This window comes from Choloepus didactylus, chromosome 1 (genome assembly GCF_015220235.1).
Source record: "Choloepus didactylus isolate mChoDid1 chromosome 1, mChoDid1.pri, whole genome shotgun sequence".
NCBI lineage: Eukaryota > Metazoa > Chordata > Mammalia > Pilosa > Megalonychidae > Choloepus > Choloepus didactylus.
In genome coordinates, this window is record NC_051307.1 from 169527570 (window position 1) to 169548529 (window position 20960).

At 38.8% G+C, this 20960-nt stretch overlaps 1 protein-coding gene across 4 annotated transcripts in view; it reads right to left on the reverse strand.

The window, feature by feature from the left end:
• TBC1D5 (TBC1 domain family member 5) overlaps positions 1-12630 on the reverse strand; it is a 739731-nt gene extending 727101 nt beyond the window's left edge. For 2 of the 4 annotated variants that reach the window (XM_037845577.1, XM_037845586.1), the window contains exon 1: positions 12463-12627. The gene's annotated coding sequence lies outside the window, so the exon portion shown is untranslated. Of the gene's footprint in view, positions 1-12462 lie in introns of all 4 variants that reach the window. The other 2 variants (XM_037845606.1, XM_037845596.1) reach the window with 2 other exon arrangements.
• Between the last annotated feature and the right edge of the window lie 8330 nt (positions 12631-20960).

Here is a 20960-nt window from a genome sequence, read left to right on the forward strand (position 1 = left end):
AAGGTTCCGCAATATTAGATGAAGATGCATTTTTAAGCCATATAGTGACCACTGAATATAAGTTTGGCTTTATTATCATCAAAGTCATCATAAGACACAACCCTATATTAAATTAATTTTAATTCCATATTTCAGAGAGGAATAAACAGATATTGCAAAATGGTGACATTATAAAGGAGAAAACATACTTGGCACACATCCTATTCCATGCTACCATTTCTTTCACTCTATTTCAAATGGATAACTCAGGTTTACGGTATGGCATTCTTTCTGAAACACTAGAAATCAGAAGATGAAGATACTTGCCTCACTTTTCTGACTTGCTGATTGTAAACATGGTCATCTCACTTAACTTATAAGATGACTCTCAGATTTCTAATTGATAAAACAGGAATTAGACTAAGAATAATTAAAAACTATTAAATTTAAGTCTGAAAATATAGACTTCTTTTGAAAATACAAAGGAATACTCTTACAGTTTTTGAGACCATTGAAAAATGTGTATTCTCAATTGTTTTATTGGTTGGTGTAGATGAGATGCAATTATCTGGAGATAGGCAGGGGATATATAGAGCAAAGACATATAGAGAGCAGTGTTGGTGAAAATGTCTATTTATATGTGGGGAAACATCTGTTATTGTAGTCACTGAACCACTAAATTTAAGTGGCAATTTTTAACTTCTATTTCATACACTGAAACAAAAGAACATTAACTGTGGACCCAAGATTTGCTGTTTATTGCACAGTTAATGGAAAAAACTGAACCATTTTAGCTTCCGAGTTCAGACAGAGGGTTTGGCAAAAAAAAAAAAAAATCTTTTTACTCTCTGATCCTTAAGCTTGTATAGTTTATAGTGAGAATTCCTATAAACAAAACAAAACTGTCTCAATGCATTTAGTTCCTTGGTTCAGATAAAAATAATTTGAATAGCAAGGGTTATATGTAGGCATGTTTGTAAATATACAAAGGAGGAAGAAGGGGAAGTATTGATCCATATTCAGATTTATTCTGCAACCTATGTATGGTGAGAATAGGGCAACAATATCCTCATCTGTAAAATTTATAACACGGCCACTATTTTGTGATATCAAATAAGATGACTATAAATATCTGAAAATTAAATACTATTCTGAAACTTTAAAAAAAAAATAATAGAGGGGCATATAGGGAAAAAATATAGCTATTGCAAACTAATTACACTTAGTAATATTTTAACATTCTTTCATTAACAGTAACAAATGTGCTATACCAATCCTATGGGTCAGCAATGGAGGAGAGGTAGTTAGGGGTATGGGAGGATTTGAGTTTCCTTTCTTTGTCTATATTTCTTTTCTGGAGTAATGAAAATGTTCTAAAAACTGATAAAAAAAATTAATTGTGGTCATGACGCACATCTGTATGATGGTACTGGGGGCAACTGATTGTTCGATTCTACACTTTGGATCTATAGATAATTGTATGGTATGTGAACAATCTCAATAAATAAAAAAATTTTAAAATAAAAAAAGTATTGCTACTTACTAAGCACAAATAATAAAATAATACTGTGAAGCTCAAGATTTAGTTACATTATAATCCTTCAGTAAGAAACACTAGAACCTATTAGAAAAATATATATATGTATCCATTTGTTTTCTTTCAAATAAAGGAGTAAATTTTACAATTTTGTCTGAAAATGTCTCTATTTTACCCTTATTTTTAAAATATATTTTCGTAAGTTATAGAATAATAGGTTAGCAGTTTTTTTATCCAGTATACTAAACTATCATTCCACTGTCTTCTAGCTTTCATGTTACTAGTCAATAGTGAGCTGTCAGTCTAACCACCACAGCTACTTTGAAGGCAATCTGTCTTTCTTGTCTGGTAACTTTTAAGTTATTCTCTTTGTTGGTTGTATTCTTCATTTTACTGTGATGCATCTAGATGTGGATTTCTATTAACTATTCTGCTTACAATTAACAAGGCTTCTTGAATTTGTGGGCTGCCATTTTTCATCAGCACTGAAAAATTCCCAAGTATTATCTTTTCAAATATGGGCCCCTCCTCCATATAGCTCCCTTCTGCTCCTGGAAAACTGCTGAAATACGTTAGAACTTCTCATTTTCGTTTTATATATCTTAACCTTTCTTACTACCAATTTCCATGTGTCTCTGTACTACATTCTGGCTAATTCTTTCCTGTGCTCTGTTCATTAATTCTCTTTAGTTGTGTCAAATCTGGTGTTAACCACATCTTAGTGTTTTGTCATAATTACTGTATTTTTCATTTCTAGAATTTTTTTTCAGGTCATTTTCAAATCTGCTAGATTTTTCTGTTCCCTACCATTATATCCCATCTCTTTTGATAAACATAATAAACACAGTTGTTTTACAATCTGTGTGTGAAAATTCCAATATCTGAAGTTTTTGAGGGTCTATTTCTTTCTGTTGTTTCTGCTACTTCTAAACATGTGGTGCCTTGTTTCCTGTGGGCTTGGTTATATTTATTGTGAGCTAATCCTTAATTAATTGTGGGATTTCCTTTCGGCCTAAGATAAAAATGTGTTTTCCCTGAGAGGAATTTAATTTGCTTCTGCCCAGAACCTAGAACCACTTTAAATTCACAGCCTGATAATTTTTTGGACCACACAGGTGGTGTGAATTTGAACTACAAATCCATGAAAGGGAAAGCCTGTGGTTATAACTTAGTAGGGAGAGGTATTTTTCCTATCCAAGGAAACTTTCCTTGCAGACTCCTGCTGCCACAAAAGTGGGGAGTGTTTTAATCATCCATATTCTACAGACATACATTTGGAGTTCCATTTTTATAGAGGAGGAATCTCCCAGTAGACTCCTCACCTTGGGTGGACCTTGTGAGGCCTTCAAAACCAAAGTAAAAGTTCCTCAGTTTGGAAAATGTCCTCAGAAGAAAAGCCGTTTTAAAATTCTGCTTACCTCTCTGAATTTCTGCTTTAATGTAGATATCGGCTTGGTGATTTCTTACTTTCATGTTACCTCTTAAGGGGAAAAAAATTAATATACTTTATCTAGCATTTCTAATTGTTTTCAGAGAGACACTACGTCCATATAACCTAACTGACCACATTACCCTGTTTACAACTTTAAAAGATTTCCTACTTTTGTATTTCAATCACTAAAAGTTTCATTTTGTGGGAATATGAAACACTGAGAAATTTGTCTTGATTTAATTTGATTCAATGGTATGGGCCAGGATAGAATTTTGCCAAATTCCCAAATCAGATCAGTTCCACTAAGGCTATTAAGAGTTGGGCAAAATTCTGAAACTATTTCCCAAATAAAATATATACATTTGCTATGGAATTTATTGGCCTACTGACTTTCCCCCGCCATCAGGAATATCTACAAGGAACAAAAATTCTACATTTGAAATTCTTGGAAATCTAGCCAGAATAGTAAAAAGGTGACACAAAAAGATCTGAGTTCAGTCTTCCTTCTGCAAAGAAACAGAATCTTAATGAATAAGCCCAAAATTAGGAATAACCAAAAAAAAAGGGAAAGCAATCCCAATATCTATTAAATTATGACAATAAATATTGACAAAATGAATGATTTTTCTAGGAAAAGGTGAATTATCATAATTGATCCAAGGAATCAGAGAAAATCAAAAAACAAATAATCAATGAAGAAACTGAGAAAATAGACAAAGAATCACTCCACAAAAAGTGCTAGACCTGAACAAAGAACAGGTGAATTCTTTCAATCCTATGCTACTCAAACTGTTCCAGAGTACAGAGAAAGTAAAGATTCCATATTACTCTGTCAATGCCAGTATAATATTGACACTAAACCTGACAAAGAAAACACACAAGTCAAACTTTATGCCTGTTACACTTATACTGCAGCAAACATTCAAAAGAAAGTATTAGCAAAAAGAAATCCACATCATATCATAGTAGAAAAGTAACATGCTACAAACAAATAATGGTCTCTCCAGGAACATAAGAATAAAAAAATCTATTAATCTAATTAACCATGCAAGCAGGATAAAGAGTGGAAAACACGATTATATCAAGAGAAACCAAAAAAGACATTTGATAACAATCAACATCAAATCCTAACAGAAATTATATGATTTTTAAACACACACACACACACACACACAACCTAACCAAAAGGCAGCATAATGCTTATTGGAGCAACATTACAAACATTACCATGAAAGGTAAAGGGCCTGGTTGCCATTATCTGTTGGTCAAAATTATTCCAAAACTGGTATCCAATAGAATTAGATAAGCAAACGAAGAAGTAGTATAAATATTAGAAAGAAAAAGTAAAAATTCACCATTGTTTGCAGATATTTCCTACCTGGAAAAACAAAGAGAACCACATAGGAAAAACTACAAGAAATCATGAAAATAAATTGTGAGACGAGCCAAAAAAATTTCCAAACTGAACAATAAGGGATGTTTGGCCCAGTATGATGTCCTAAAAGCAAAAGGAAATTGATACTGATGCACACAGACAGACAGGTCAATGGAACAGAACCAGGATTCCAGAAAAAAACCCAAGAACATATGGGGAGTTAGAATAAAGGTGGTATTTCAAATCAGGGGGGAAAAGGTAAATTATTAAATAAAAGATGCTTCAAAAACTGGCTAGTTACTTGAAAAAGAATAAATTTGGGTCTGTATTCTCTCTGTACACAAAAAAATGTATTTCCAGATGGGTCAAAGATTAAAATGTAAAAATATGAAACATTAAAATATTTTTTAAAAAACAGGATTGTAAAACACAGTGAACCAATTGTAAACAATGGACTACAGTTAATAGTACAATTATCAAAGTGTTCTTTCATGGATTGTAACAAATGTACCACACTAATGCAAGGTGTAAATAGAAGGATGGTATATGGGAACTCTGTATGTTATGCAACATTTTTCTGTAAACCTACAACTGAAAAAAAAAAAATTAGCATGAATCAAATATAAAGAGTTTTATAATCTTGTAATAGAGAAAGCCTCTCCAAGAATTACTTCAAAAGCAAAAAACACAAAGCAAAACAACTAATGAGATCATGTAAAAATAGCTCTTAATAAAAAAAAATTATAATCAAAATAAAAAGATAAAATTGAATCTATTTTTAATACATGTAAGAGGGAAAATGTTTAAAAAAATAGTTAAAAACTATAAAACACAAAAAGCACTTGAAAATCATTAATAAAAAGAATACCCTCCAAAAATTGACACAGGGCTTAAACAGGTATTAAAGAAATAAAAATGAAACCAATCAATTTTTTTTTGTTTTGTTTTGTTTTGGTTTTTTATTAAGTTCAGTTTTATTGAAATACATTCACACACCATACAATCATTCATGGTATACAATCCACTGTCCACAGTATGATAACATAGTTATGCGTTCATCACCACAATCTATCTGAACATTTTCCTTACATCAGAAAGAACCAGAACAGGAATAAAAAATAAAAGTGAAAAAAGAACACCCAAATCATCCCCCCATCCCACTCCATTTGTCCTTTAGTTTTTATCCCCATTTTTCTACTCATCCATACACTAGATAAAGGGGGTGTGATCCACAAGGTCTTCACAATCACACTGTCACCCCTTGTAATCTACATTACTATATAATTGTGTTCAGGAGTCCAGACTGCTGGGTTGGAGTTTGGTAGTTTCAGGTATCTACTTCTAGCTATTCCAATACATTAAAATCTAAGAGGTGTTATCTATATAGTGCATAAGAACGTCCACCAGAGTGACCTTTCGACTCCATTTGAAATCTCTCAACCACTGAAACTATTTCATCTCATTTTGCATCCCCCTTTTGGTCAAGAAGATACTCTCAGTCCCACGATGCCGGGTCCACATTCATCCCCAGGAGTCATATTCTGTATTGCCAGGGAGATTTACAATCCTGGGAGTCGGGTCACACGTAGGGGGGAGGGCAGCAAGTTCACCTGTCGAGATGGCTCAGTTAGAGAGAGAGAGGGCCACATCTGAGCAACAAAGAGGTACTCAGGGGGAGACTCTTAGGCACAATTACATGCAAGTTGAGACTCTCCTTTGTGATAACAAGCTTCATAAGGGCAAGTCCCATGCTCGAGGGCTCAGCACATCAAACTGCCAGTCCCAATGTTTGTGACAACATCAACACCAGTCCACGTGAGATGTCCAACACATCCGCACCTTCCCCCAGATCCTCGGGGCTCAGGAGGGGGAGGCTGTAAATATATTTTTTATTATCTGCCCAAATTACTCTGGGATGTGTCACTATTTCACTCCAGCCTATACTAACCTACCATATCTTACTTCCTGTTCAAAGTTCCATGCAACTGTGGTGTTTGAACAAATCGACTGTAGAGTTGTACCATTTAGAAAATTTAGATCCTGCACCAAATAGATATCTCTTCCCTTGGTCTCATATGGAAGTTGAAGTTTTAAAACACAATCAGTTTCAACCTTTACCCTTTGGCCTGGCTTGCCCTGGTCTTAACCAGACCTGCTTCATTCATCACCAATTGAAGTCTGGGCTCTTTTTCAGCTTTTTTTTTTTTTTTTTTTTGACAGTGGCTGTATGTACTAATACTGACATTCATATCTGCTGAGCTCTAGCTCTGAGTTTCAGGTGTCTCAGAGATATCCATTGTTCCAGAGACCAATCAGGTTATACGCTAGGGGATCAGCATCTCAAAGTTTAGAGATAGGCATTACAATTCAGGGATAGAGTTAACTGCTGTAAGAGCTTACAATCTAGGGACTATTACAATTATTATGTCCACGTTAGGCTATGTTCTAAGATTCAATTCTGAGTTTACACATTGTAGTTAGTCCATATTGGTGAGGCATCATCCCTTTCACCATGAAACCAATCAATTTTTGCTGATAGATTGCCAAATGCAATGATTTACAATACCCTGTGGTGGCAAGGTTATGGAAAAATGAGTTCTCTTTTGCACTGAAAGCCAGGGTATAAATTAGTACCTATACGTATAGAAATTAGTTTCTATACGATAGTTTGGCAAAAAGTATACAAATTAAAATGCTACACTCTTTGATACAAAATCTGACTTCAAGAAATATACTAAGGGTAATAACATATGTGCAAGAGAAAGGCAGGGACTAGTGCATCTCCTCCAAGGTAACTAAGCCAGAAGTGGAGACTTACTTTTCACTGATCTAATTATTCTGAAGATTCAATAATTAGAAGTGGGGGCCTGATTACTTTTGGCTCAATCTTTTTTATCTTACTTAGGTACACACAGTAACTAAACACTAGAACATAAAACTTAGGTTTTATGACCAACACTAATTACTCTTCTTTCTAAACTAGTACTTGCAGTAGAAATCTGACTTTGTTCTTTCAGCTCTCTCTAGGAAAGATAATCCTGAACTCAACTTTAAGAAACTCCCAACTGAGCAGGTAATTATTTCTCATCATTTATTTTTATAAATTTTCCAAAACAAATAGGCATTACTTTTGTAATAGAGAAAAAGAAAACTTTTCTAATGACAAGCAGTGGTAGTTTGGAGCTGTTTGTACTCCAGAAAAGGCCATGTTCCTTTAATCCATTCTTGTGGGTGCAGACGTATTGTGGGTGGGAATTTTTGATTAGGTTGTTTCAATCGGGATGTGACCCACCCAATTCAAGGTGGGTCTTAATTCTTTAATGGAGCCCTTTATGAGAGGATAAAAGGCAGAAACACAGAGAGAGAGGGCAGAGAGAGAAACGCCCAGAGAAGCAAGAAGGACCCACAGGAGCTGAGAGAGCCAATGAAACCAGAACCAAGGAGAGAAGGACCAGGAGATATCACCATGAGCCTTCCCATGTGACAGAGAAACCCTGGATGCCAACAGCCTGTCTTCAGAGAAGGTATCCTCTTGTTGCTGCCTTAATTTGGACATTTTTTCATGGCCTTAGAATTGTAACTTGTAACCTAATAAATCGCCATTGTTAAAAGCCAGCCCATATCTGGTATATTGCATTCCAGCAGCTTTAGCAAACCGAAACACATGCTAAACCATCATACTGAAATTACTGAACTTAATACATGCACCCACAGCAGGGTCTTCCATAGATCTATATACCCTGGCTAGTCTGTCATAAAATACAAAAATTAAATTCAGACATTTTAAAAGGAAGTCATTCTTCTAAACGGTGGCTTCATGAATCTAGCAAAAGGGTAAAGGTGCACTCTTGTCTTAACACAAATTTGTGGACATCTTGGAATCATCTATAATGCCTATTTCAAATCTCTAAAGACAATTTTGTTTCAAAAAATTAACCCACTTAGCTAAGAAAAATCATAATCTGCAACTACTAAATATTCTCCTAAAATCAGCCACAGAAACCATATGCAGCACAGAACATTGACTGAATGAATCATCTTTACATGTATTTCATCCAAAGTAATGGACATTTAATGAGCACCTATCACATGCCAGGTCCTATACGTGGTACCAAAAGATGCTAAGATACAGAGCCTAAACTCCAGGAGTTCAAAATTCCAAAAAATTTTGACTTCTGAGACACATATTGCACATGAGTTTTGGATAAGGGGCTGTAGATCAACTCTGGAGGATGGAAAGAAAGATGTATTATTTAAAGGAGTCAATTGAGGGAGGGAAAAGGTATAGTGAGAAAAGCTTTTAGAAAAAAAGGTGATCCTGTCCTAGGCTTTACAACACTACACTTGAAAATTTTTAATCAATCCCTTCACACACCACCAAAGACCTTTTATTACGTCCTCAGCCCCCACCTCCTTGTTTTACAAGAGCTGAACTGCCAAACCATATTTATTCATATTTAAATCTCCAAAGGGATAAGAACTTTACTATACAAAATTTATATGTTATCCAAAAAGTACAAACTGCCTATTTTATTTTTTGGTATACATAGCCTTATCCCAAATAAATGTATTATTTACATTAAGCTCAAATATAGTCAGTATGGATTATACGGATATGGATCAACCACTATGTTAGAACATAGTATCTAACTTGTACATGGCAGCACTATGTGCCAGACACTGTTCTAAGCATTTCATATATAATAACTAATTTAATCCTCAAAACAACCCTGTGAAGTAATTATTTCCCCATTTTAAAGATGAGAAAAGTGAAGTACTGAGAAGCTAAGTACCTGGCTAGCATGGCATTAATAATAGACATCACAATAAAACTAGAGTTGGTAAAAAAAATTAAATTAAAATTATTGTAAGTAAAAATATCTATTAGAAGGCTTTCATCATTTGGACATGGAAGAAATGCTTCCCTGGATTTATTACAAGTAATCTTTTGCCCTTGCCAGTAAGGTTTGAAGCCCAGAAGGCATGGCAGAGTGGGTGTGTGTGGCCATGTGCCCCCCAGCAGGCATGAGGATGAGAAATGAGGAAGCTAGGAGTGAACATACAGCAAGGGCTTCAAAACTATCATATTATAAGAAAGAGAGCAAGAGAGAGAACTCAGACAATTCTAACAGACAAAAATATTTTGGCCTTTTTTCCTTCACAATTTATGTAATGTTTAATGCTATTTAACTATTGCACAGGCATTGTTGTTCCATTTTTGTAAGACATCTGAAGAATGGTAAACATATTCCTAAATACTGGATGTGTTTTTGAGAACGCATTTCAACAGCAATTTGTTGTTACACTGACTTCCTTCCCAAACTCTCTTTTATCCCAGTGCATACAGAATTGATGCTAGTGGAATAAGCTCACAGACCCCAGCAAAACCTCTCAATTCCCAGGCTCCAGTTCACACACTGTATGTATCGTCATTCCAAAGATCTGTTCATGTTACAAGAAACCTCTCAGAACCAGGTTTACAAACATCCTCAGACTGGTGCCAGCAGGAGACAAAGCTTTCAGTGATTCAGGGACAAATAAAGGGAGGAAAGGATATATTAATTTTTTTATGAAACACAAATTACTCAATTTAAAAGTTCATCCTTTATTCTGAGATTATCCTTCTTACTTTTTTGGTGTGAAAATATTATAATGATGACCAATGCTTAGCAGTTGTTTTTAATGGTACATACCTGCAAAATACAAATTATAGCCCACCCCCCCCAAAAAAAAACTAAATGTTAGTATAACAAATACAGAATAAATCTACGCATTGCAAGGGGGAGGTGGGGGTGGGCACAGGCAGGAAATTTAAGGCTGAAAAACTTGCTGAGTTAAAACAAAGTAGACACTACTTTTACATTAGTGGCATCAAACTCAGAGATTGAATGGTTCAGCTGTCAAGTGCCAACAAAATGAAGCTTGCAAATTTCAATCTCTTATTCAGAAAATATTACAAGCATTGAGGTAAGTTCTTCATTTTAGAGTGGGAGAAAATGGGGGAAATAGAAGAATGATGATTAATTTTAATTTTAAAACAAAAGAAAAGAATTTAAAAGAGTATCACTTATCTTCTTCTAAAAAGGCAGCATAGAGAAGACTGACAAGAGCATGGACTCTGGAGTCAGTCACACAGAATCCCAGATCAGTATTTACTGTGTAACCCTGAGCATGACTTATCCTCTCTCTGCTTCAGTTTCTTAAGAAACTGTTGTTAGGATTAAATGAGTTAAGACATGTAGAGTGCTTATAACAGTCGTAGCACTTAGAGCTTCAAAAGTATTGCCCTATAAATATTACTTACTAGCATTCATAAGAAAGGTAAAGATCAGAATGAAGACTATAAAAATTATGGCACTGAAAGTTATATATGTTATACTTCCACGCAGTTTTTTAAAAGTGTGTTGATAAAACCCAATTGCCCATAGCTGAGCAAGTTTTTCAGCTACAAGTGCACCAAGCTTCTATGGGAAAATTCGGAGGCCAGGTGATGCTGACACTACACAGCATGCAGGCATGGTATATACATTCTTCCCGGTTGTAAAACCTTCCGACTTCTACTATCCCTTCCCCTGGGGTATAGACTTGGCCTGCTCACCCCACGTAAGAAACCTTCCTAGGCAAGCTTTCTTTGTTCATCCTGCCCTTTGCCCTTGTCCCCAGCCACCTTTACATCCAGGGTGAATTATTAATTGATATATCACTTTGTTTCTTACCACACTAGGTATCTACATCCTGGCTACTTAAGGATGGTCCCTGGTTCACCAGCACCTAGCAACTCGTTGGAAACCACAGATCTACTAGATCCGTATCTGCATGTTTAACAAGAGCCCCAAGCGATTCACATGCACAATGAAGTTTGAGAAACACCGCTCTCGCTGACTCCACTGCATAGGTAGTTGTAAAAATTAATAATGCTCAAGTTTACATTTGAATTTTATAGATACGGTATGAAGATTACCAAGAAAAGGAATCAGAAAGCCTCATAAGAGAAATAACCAATATAAAAATGGATTTCTTTGCCACTGATATCAGTGAATCAAAAGTGTGCCAACGTTTATTTTTCAGCAACATGAGTCGAACGCTTCCTGCCTTTAGTCAATATTTTGTGCAACAGCACTCTAATAAGCTATAGTATTGGAACTATGTTTTGATGTAAAAAGACTACAAAAGTATAACTAGATCTAGAAATTTCAAGACAATCCAACCCAAAGGTGAGCAACCTGTATTCTAAAACTTGAGGACTTAGCCCAGTTCACGGTTGGCAAATGAAACTCTTCAGAAAGTCATCTTTCAAAAAAATCTGAAGTATGTCAAGTTTAAACACAAATCACGTTCCTGGAACTAAAACTATTTAATAACTAGCACTGAACAAACTCTAGATCATTTGTATAACCAATTCTTGTTTTGAAAGGTTCGTGTTTGTTTTTCCAGGAAAAGCAGGGAAAACATCAACTTTCACCCTCTGCCAAGTTTTCTCATATCCTGAAACGTCTCAACTTGCATGTTCTTAAAGGTGAATAAACTTAAGTCGTGTCTTTTCACGTTGCCTCTTCTCAAAGGTAAAGGCAAGGCTGTTCTCTTCTAAAGGCTGCATTTTAAAAGATTTAGGGAGTCCGGGCCCGTTTCGCTTCCGGTTTGTGAAGGAAGCGGGTTTCCTAGGGCTGAATAAAAGGGAAATCTACCAAGTAGGAAGTTGAGCCCTAGTCCAGCCATCAAGTTCTGCCTTCCTTTTGCGGCTGGCCTTTCAGCCAGGACCCCAACCTCCCGGGTAAGGGAGGGAGGCAGGCAGTCTGGAGGGAGCAGCCCCCACGTCCTGCCGCCCTGGAACTAAGCGAGCCACCCTCCCTCCACCCAACCCCCACGCGACTCCGGGAGGCGTACAAATGGGGAGCGGTGAGGCAACTCTTCCGCGGTAGCGGAAGCGACAGCAGCAACCTCAAGCCTCCCCGTGAAGCGATGGCAGCTGCAGCAGCCGCGGGAGGGGAGGCGGGACCGGTCCTGAGAGGCTGAAGGCGGGGAACTGAACGGGAGCGACCGCGTGTGGGGACTGCACTGGAGGAAGGCAGAGGCGCTCAGGGAGCTTCAGCTTTTTTTATGATTATCATCATCATCATCATCATCATCATTTTGTTTTACCTGTGGCGCAGAAGGAATCCCCAGCTCCTATTCCCTGAGTCCTCCTCCTCCACCTCCCCTCCTCTCTCTCTCCCTCAGTCTCTGCCGGGCGCTCGTGGAACCAGCCGGGCACGGCCCGACCTGAAAGAGAGCAGGGCGGGCGGAGGCGACGGCGGCGGTGACCAGCGGCCACGTGACCACGCTCGCGCCGTTACGGCGACCGCCTCCTGCCGCGCGCCCTCTCCGCGCTCCACCTCTAATAACCCCGCGGCTCGCGCGCCCGAGACGCTCTTGCGCAGGCGCCCGCTAGTGCCTGGAGTCTGCGCGGGCGCGCGACACGCTCTTAGGGCCAGGTCTGTGGGACCCGCGAGGCGCAAGGGGGCGGAGAATAAGCCTTGAGACGAACCCCGCTCCGCAGAGCCGTCTGGCTACCAGGGCGCATGCGCTAGAGGAGAGCGCTCCCTCCTCCCCTCCCCACCCAACCAACGCAAAGTGGCAAACTGGGAACTAGCCACCCTCCCCTGGAAATGACCTTCCATTCAACATCTTTCTGTAGTCGTGTAGACTCCTATTCATGCTTCAAGACCCAACTCAAATATCACTTCCTCTGTGGAACACCCAGTTCTACTTTGTGGGAGTGACTAGCACTTTGTGAAAAACTACTTTGTAGTATAACCCATGAATAAATATATATATATATATATATGTTATTTTTTACAAACTCACAATACTAGACTCGATGTTATCTTTTCCTCAAAACCTAGGACAGTGTCTTCAGCGTTGTGCTATCTCCATATAGGTCTGATGAGTGACTACCAGAATGCAGACAAAGTCTAAGCCAGGCACCTTGCTGCCCTTGAACTACATGTAATCTTGGTTCAAGATCCCTTTTAACCCAAGCTTGTGAGATGCTGTTGTGTTTTTTTTTTTCCAATATGAAAGCCTTTGAATGGCAATGCTAATTAGAGTGGTAAATGTTTCACCTAATAAAAAAGATTTATGGTCTTTAAAATTAGCCTATCTTCACAAAGAGCTCCAAAGGAAATTGACACTGTTGAGTCCAGAAAAAGGAAATCAAGTCAAATTTCCAAAGGTTAGCCAGCTTTGGAGAAAGGTCCCTGTTTGAGAGACCTTTGTTCATTTGACAAATGCTCTGTCTCACACAGGGATTTCCTCTCCTGTTGCAGAAGCTAGACAGTTTAATTTAGTGCCTCTAACCTGATTTAATCAGCGCAGCTAATTAAAATGTAAAAACTTCCTAACTGGAAATTCTGGCTAGACCAGTCATCTTTACTGTTAAATTGGTGAATACTAAGATGATGGTCAAAAAACAGGGCTAGTAACAAAATCCCAGGAAATGCCGAGATGAATGTTGATCAAGAAAAGGTATCAACAAGGGCTTTTTAAAAACTAGGAAAATCACACCACTCAAGACCCCAGTCTCATGTCTGCAAGGTTCATGGACCCTCTTTTCTGCTCTTACCAATCTACACACCTTCCAAGGGATCCCACCCAGTGGTTTCAGCTGCCACCAAGGATATACTAATGGCATACCATTCTGAATATCCAGTCCAAAGTTCAGAGCCTGTGGTAGACGGAGTTATTTTAGTGTCCCACAATGAGCCATGCTTCCTAGTATTCACGAACTTGTGTAATCTTCCCTTGAGTCTGGGCTGGTCCTGTGACCTGCTGTAAATAACAGAAAGTGGCAAAAGTGACTCTGTGCCAGATCCAGGCAGAGACAGATTGTGGGCAAACAAGTAAAAATGTTGTTGTGTTAAGCCACTAAGTTTTAGGGTAGTTTGTTAGGCAGCAATCAATAACTAGAACAGATCCCTATATCTAGCTGCCTGCTAAAGATGCTGAAGAGCAATCTGCCCCAATTGAATTTTTTCAAATTCTCTCAAATCCAATCCTTTCCTATATCCTATACCTCCGCTGGTGGTGCATTCATCCCCCCCCCCCAAAAGCCCAGGCAGGAATCATGGGAACTTTCCTTGACACCTCTTTATCCCACAACATTCAGCAGCCCCCTAAACACTTCCTCATCTCAGACCCTTGTCATGTCTCTCTTGACCAACGATTAGTCAGGTTCTGCAGCATTGCAAGAAAGAGACAAGCATACACCCAGATTACCTTAAGGGTTTATTGTCAGACAAGAAGTGAGGAGACATGGGAAACCAGCTCAGTCACCTCTCAACACCTGCATCTTGGTGGTTCCCACACTAGAAAGCCTGGCAGGCCTCACAGAGAGCTACAGCAATGATTCCGTCCTTTAGGCCATAACAATAGCTCTAGGGATCCAGCTTCTCCCTGGCTTCTCACATCCTTATTCCCAAAAGAGGAACTCTATCTGTCAGGGTTCCCCAGAGAAACAGAACCAACAGGATATATGTCCGTATGTGTGTATGTATTATATATATGTATATAATTTTTAAGTTTTTTTAAAGAGTTGATTCATTTGATTTTGGGGTCTGACAAATTTGAGATTTGTAGGGCAGGCCAGCAGATTGGAAATTCCGGTAAGGGTGATGTTGAAATCTTAAGTCAGAAATCTTGAGATGAGGCTGGCAGGATGGAAATAGTAAGGGGAGTTTCTTCTTCTCTTCGGAAACCTCGGTTCTTTGCTCTTAAGGCCTCTAACTGATTGGGTGAGGCCCACCCATATTATTAAGAGTAATCTCCTTTACTTCAAGTCGACTTGATTACAGATGTTAGCCACATCTACAAAATACCTCTACAGCAACATCTAGGCCAGTATTTGACCAAACAAGTAGACATCATAACCTAGCCAAGTTGACCTGTAAAATGAACCATCAGAGGACCCAAGGGGTCTGTTAGTCACTAGTCAGAACAGAGCAATCTGCAATCTAATCTTGGAAAAAGAAACTAAAGTAGTAAAGCTGATGATTAATAACCCCATAAAATATAAACATTGTATAAAAATTCATTTTGAGTTATATTACTTATAATACAATTTAAATGTTTAAGGAAGGAAAATTAAATTTGAACCAACATCAGCATTCTTATAAAAATAACAATCGAAACATTTGGTTTTACAGCTACTTGTGTGCTAGTTGGTTCTCTGCTTTAGCATGAAAACAAGTAAAGCAGAAAAATTGCAAATATTTTCTAGGAAAGGTGAAAGCAGAGGGGATAGCCCTCACTAAGAGCAGGTTCTCTCACATGCCTCTGCCTAAATGGACACTCAGCATGGGCCCACATCTGGCCAGACCATCATCCACATTCCCTCTTCTGGGGCTTTTCTCCTCTACCTCACCAAACTCTCTCAGGCAAATAGGCCACTGTGAGGTTCTGAAAGTAAAATTCCCAGACTAATATGGTAACGAAATTTATGTCCTGTTGCATGCCACTGTCCAGTGGGAAGTGAGAAGGTTCTAGTAAGCATAGACTGTGTGTAGGACCAGCTTCAAGAATCTTCTTCCAGTAGCCATGGAAATGCCCACCTCAGAACTCTTGCTGCAAGGAGCATGGTTGAGTTTCAGCCTCCATTGCCCCACTGGATCTCCCATTGTGTTCATGCAGAAGCCACACTTCCCCTGGCTGTTCCCAGTCAGTGACTGAGGACAGAAGGGGAACTAATGCAGGCCCATTCTTGAGGGACACAGGACTCCTCTAATGGGCAGTGTTGGCTCAAGGATTCCCCATTGGCCTGGTCAAAACTTCCTTAGAACTGTGCTGCAATCCTCCTTCCTCCTTCCTCTTCTTTCACAAGTGTCAGACCTATGGTGTAGACACTCTCCCTCCTGCTCCTGCTTCCTTCCCTTTATCCTTCATGGGTGTTATCATGATAAATTCTTACATATCTAATCCCTCTTGGTGTCTGCTTCTCTGAGGACTTGAACTGAAATACACCCATGTTATTCTAGGACTTCCTCCAGCCCACTCTCAAACTAGAACAACAGGTCACAATTATGGGTCTTGTCAAGAAATCTAAATCCTTTAATTCTTTTGGGTTTTGGGTTTTGAAGAACTTTTCATCTCCCAAAGTGATGGATTAAAATGCGGCTAATCCCAGGTAGCGATAACCAGCCTTTTGTTATTGATAAAATACTAAAGATTGGTTTTGACTAAAGATATAGATTGTAATAAAGATTGTGAAAGTAAAAATAAAAATAAAAATAGCAAAGGCTTTGTGAGGTAACATGGGTCATTTGGGTACCCTCTCCCCATTCTGTGTTCCTATAGCAGATATTTTGGGGGCTATTAGTCCAGCTCAAAACAAGAGCTATCTCCCACTATCCCTCAATCGCCCCTCCCTTCTTTCCACTCCCAACCCCAACCAGAACCTGAGATGGGGCCAATTACCTTCTCTTTGTGAGAAAATAGAGAATTGGGATTAAAAGGCAACTAGTTAGTCCTTGTGTATGGCTGGATCCGTAACAACCCAATAGAATAAGCCATTTTATCAGTCACGGTCTAACCAGGAAAATAGAAACTGCTCCAAGTGTTTACAACAGAAAGAGTCTGATATAGAGAATGAGAGATATAGATTCAGGTGATGGAACAGCTGAGAGCAGCAGAAGGTGGGCACTATACTATCCGTTAGCTGAAGAGACAAATGGAAGAGATCATGCTACTGGGGACCCAGGGCTGGAAGAACTGCTTAAGACAGCTTTCCTTAGAAGGTGGTTTTAACACATTGCAGGAACTAGCAGGGCACCCCCACACCCCACAACCTCCACCCCCACCCCATGACATCAAAAGGATTGGGGGCCAAAAGAATGGCTATTTAGAAGAAGAGAGAAAGTGATACTTGGCAGACATAATGATAGATGCTCACTGCATTCCTTCCTTTAGCTACCCATCAGATATATACACCCTTCCTCCTGTAATTTAAAAAATGTTCTCACTGAATATCATGCAACTGTCCCATTCACTAACCATGTAACCAAAGGGTAGCTATTAGTAGGTGCTTAACCAATTTATCAGTGATAAATTTTGCTTTCAAAAAGGGTTTTGCTTTGAAATCATTTTAATTCTCTTCCTAGACATGGAAAACAAAAAAAATATTATTGTTAGACAGCCTGCCAAGAAAAATGCTGTTACCAGAAACTGATTTTTTTATGTCATGTCTCCATACAAATGTGTGATAGTCTGCTGGTTCCTTCTCCCTTCCTAATCTATTTTTCCCTTCCTCTGTTGGATTTGAGTTTTAGCTGGGTACATAGCTGCCCAACTGGAGTCTACATTTCCCATTCTCCCTTGTGTCTGGGTGTAGCCATGCAACTTCATTTTCATCTATGAAATATAAGAGGGAGCAATGTATAAATTTCCGACAGTACTTACTTAAAATAAAATGGCACACTGTCTCCCTGTGCTAGTTTGGCTCTATTCTGTACCCCGGAAAACACCATGTTCTTTTAATCCATCCCAGTGGGTGCAGACCTATTGTAAGTGGGACCTTTTGGTTAGGCTATTTCAAATGAGATGTGACCCAGCCCATTCAAGGTAGGTCTTAATCCTCTACTGGAGTCCTCTATCAGAGGATAAAAGGCAGGTAAAGCAGGAAAGCATAGACAGAAATGCCCAGAGACGTTTGGAGAAAGCCACTGAAACCAGAACCAGGAGAGAAGGACAAGCAGACATTGCCATTTGCTTCCCATGTGACAAAGGAACCCCAGATGCCAGCAGCCTTTCTTCAGAGAAGTTATCCTCCTGTTGATGCCTTAATTTGGACATTTTCGCAGCCTCAGAATTGTAACTTAATCAACTCCCATTGTTAAAAGCCAACCCATTTTCCGGTATATTGCATTTCGGTGGCTTTAGCAAATTGAAACACTTTCTTTCCCTATTTCTGCCGCTCAGAACAAAGACAGGTAGTGACACAGCTTTCGATATGTAGAGCCTGGCAGAGCAACAAGATGGAAGGAAACTGGGTCCCTGGATTGCTTGATGGAGAACTGCCTACCCACCCTGGATTGCCCCCATTGCACCTCTAAATGAGAGAGAAATAAACTTCTACCTTATTTAAACCACAGAGTTTTTATCCCTTTTTTAAAAGCTGTGTACCCTGTACCCTACCCAATATAAGGTAAGTTAGTTTGTTCTGTTAACAAGGTTTATATGTGGAGAATCTCATGAAAACCTGTTTAGATAAATTTTAAAAGCCTAAACACATAAATTTGCTTCCCCTTGGAGAAAATGATGTCAACATTTATAGATAAATGAGGAATTATTAAATGCCATTAATGTGCAAGACCCATTCTTACACTATTACTGTTTTTTAATTATCACTAAGGCAACCATGCTCAAAGTTGCCTGTGAAGATCATGCATGATGCAGTGAGAAACATTAGGAGGCAGTACAGGGTAGCGGTTAAGTGCACAGACCCAGGCATGGAATTACCCAAATTCAAATCCTGGCTCTCCAACCTGTTAATGTGGTAACCTTGAACACCTTAAGTTTTTAAACTCTGCTGGCTTCTGTTCCATCTGTAGGATAAGGGTACTGATAGTCTCTAGCTTATCAGGTGGTTCTGAGCATTAAATGAAATATCCCTTGTAAAGCATTTAGTATGTAGTAACCATTCAATTAAAAACAAATAACGTTATCACGTAGTCTTGATCAGAAAAGAACATCTTCAGTTTTCAGGAAATGCAAATTATTCTGGATATAACAATAATGATTGGGATTCATTGTTTACACATTCATTAGCAAATTCTGGATTTGGGGCATCAAAAAGTCAAAGGTATTTTTGCAGAATTGCCCAAACATCTCTCATGAAATGCCCACTAATCTACCTAAATGGCTAAGCACTAAAAGTAATGTCTTAGCTTTTCTTACTCTGAAAGCACCGTAACTCAAAACATTATCCTAGAAGAAGAAAGAACCTTTGTCAGGAAAATAATCAGTGTTGATTTTCCACAGTTTTGTGGAAAGGCAGTGGGGTCATGATCACAGTCAAGAAGTAAAGTCATTTCCTCAAAACTTTTATTCTTTGTGATAGCAATTATTTACATTGGATTACTTGTTATTAGTCAGCTATGCATAGTTGGTTCCTTACTAAAAAGTTAAACATTTTTTGGTGGTGATTTTATAGTGTCCTAATGCCATATGAGACCCTGACATTTTTTCCAGGTGCATGTTTAAAGTATAGTGCAAGAAAAGCATAAATAAGCAACATGGCCTATACCATTTAGTCATATCCCTGTTATAGTATTTGTCCCACTGCATTATGAGCAGCTACTTTTATGTCTGCCATTCCCCTGACTGTGAGCTCCTCAAGGGCAAGCGGTATGGAGTATTCATCTCCGAGTCCTCAGTGTTTTCAGAAGTACCTAGCATTTGGCAGGTATTCAATAAATGTTTGAAATGAATAAAAATAAATTTGCATTACATTGTGGAAATCATCAATCAGTTAAATGGTAGTGCTGTGTATTAGTTATATATTGCAGTGTAACAAATTAACCACAAACTTATCAGCTTAAAACAACACATATTTATTATCTCATGGTTTCTGTGGGTTAGGAGTTTGGCCCCAGCTTAGCTGAGTTCTCTGTTTCAGGATCTCTCACGTAACTGCAACCAAGGCACCAACTAAAGCTGCAGTCTCTTCTCAAGGCTTGACTGGGGAAAGATCCACTTCCAAGCTCACAAGATTGTTGACAGAATTCAGTTCCTTGCTATTTGTAGGACTACGGGCCATGGTTTCTTGCTGGCTGTTGGCTGGAGGCCACCCTCCATTTCTTGCCGTCTCTCCATTGGGTGGCTCACAACATAGCAGCTTGCGTCATCAAAACCAGCAAAAGAAAGCTTCCCAGCAAGACAGACATTACAATTTTATGTAACATAATCATGGAAGTGTCATCCTAGCACCTTTACCATATTCTGCTGTTTAGAAGCATATTCTAGGTCCTACCTATACTTAAAGGGAAGGGATTACACAGGGCATCTGTACCAGGAGGTGAAGATAATTGGGTCTATCATCGCATCTGTCCACCACAAGCAGGCTTTGCTATAAAAGATATATGAGTACTTAGTTCCATGCAAATTAAGGAACCTGACCAGGTTTCTGTGCTAATTCATGAGAATGACCAGTTACTTACTGTTCCAGTTTGCTAATCTGCTGTTATGCAAAATACCAAATAATGCATTGGCTTTTATGTAAGGGGGTTATTTGGTTACAAAGTTACAGTCTGAAGGCCATGAAAATGTCCAAATTAAGGCATCAACATAGGTATACCTTCACTGAAGGAAGGCTGATGGCATCCAGAAAACCTCCGTTAGCTGAGAAGTTACATGGCTGGCAACTGCCGATTCCGGATTGTGTTCCAGGTCCTCTCTCAGCTCCTGTGCATTCTTCAAAATGTTTCTCTTGGGGTATTTTGTCCTCTCTCAGCTTCTTCAGAGCAAAATGTCAGCAAAAGCCTGCGATCAATGGCCATCTCCAAAATGTCTCTCTTGGCTGTAGTTGCTCTGAGGTCCTTCTGTTTGAGCTCTTACATAGGACTCCAGTGATTAAATCAAGACCCACCCTGAATGGGTGGTCCATATCT